Source organism: Lepidothrix coronata, unplaced genomic scaffold, assembly GCF_001604755.1.
Source record: "Lepidothrix coronata isolate B3197 unplaced genomic scaffold, Lepidothrix_coronata-1.0 Scaffold431, whole genome shotgun sequence".
NCBI classification, from domain to species: Eukaryota; Metazoa; Chordata; class Aves; order Passeriformes; family Pipridae; genus Lepidothrix; species Lepidothrix coronata.
Window position 1 is genome coordinate 75,709 of NW_016690611.1, and position 995 is coordinate 76,703.

Below are 995 nucleotides of genomic sequence, written 5' to 3' on the forward strand. Positions count from 1 at the left end.
GGTCCCAGATAAGGGGCTGCACGGGGGGTCTCAGTGCACAGAAATGGGGGGTTCAGGGACCCCCTGGGACACCCCAGGACCCCCCTGCAGGAAGCACTGGGAGTGGGGAACTGGGAGACACGGAGATTTGGTTGTTGGGGTGATCCCAAGGTCAAGGAAAGGGGAGGAACTGGGAGAGCCAGGAAGGGGCTGCAGGAGCTGCTGGGGTGAAGGAAAGGGGGGCTGGGGGTGAGGTGACCTGGGGTGGCTGGGAATGGGGGCTAAGGAAAAGGGGGATCCAAGGGCTGGGAGAGGCAGGATGACCAGGAAAGAGAGGGCAGGGGGGTCCTGGAATCAAAGAAAGGGGGGTCTGGGGGCTGGAAAACTGGGAATGGCCGGGAAGGGGGTACCAGTGCCCAGGAAAAGGCGGTGCAGGGGGATCCTGGTAATAATAGGGAAGAGAAGGAGGAAACAATGGGATGAGGCTCCCAAGTGCTGATTTCCAGGGGCAGGAAGGCGGGGAGAGGGCAGGGAAGTGCCCCCAGGGAAAGGGATCCCAGAGCAGATCTGCTGGTCAGGGTCAGAGTGGGAACTGGGAACAAAAGTTTTGGGAATGCAGAGCAGCAGGAAGGGGTTTGCCCTCTCCCTCCTGCCCCTCCTGCACTTTCCAGAGCCCAGTCGCTCCCAGTATGAGCCCAGTTGCTCCTGCTATATCCCACTTGCCCACAACATGGTCGCAATTGTCCCCAGCATAGTGCCAGTCACTCCCAGTATGATCCCAGTGTGGGGCCAATTTCTCCCAGTATGATTCCAGCTGCCCCAGCTGTGGTTCCAGTCCCCCCAGCATGGTTCCAGTATCTTCCAGTTGATCACAGTTTGTTCCCAGCATGGGCCAAGAAGGTCCCAGTAACCCCCAGTAAGGTTCCATTCACACCCACTGTAATCCCAGTTGCTCCCAGCATGGTCCCAGTCACCTCCAGTATGATCCCAGTCGCTTCCTGCCACTGCCAATATGA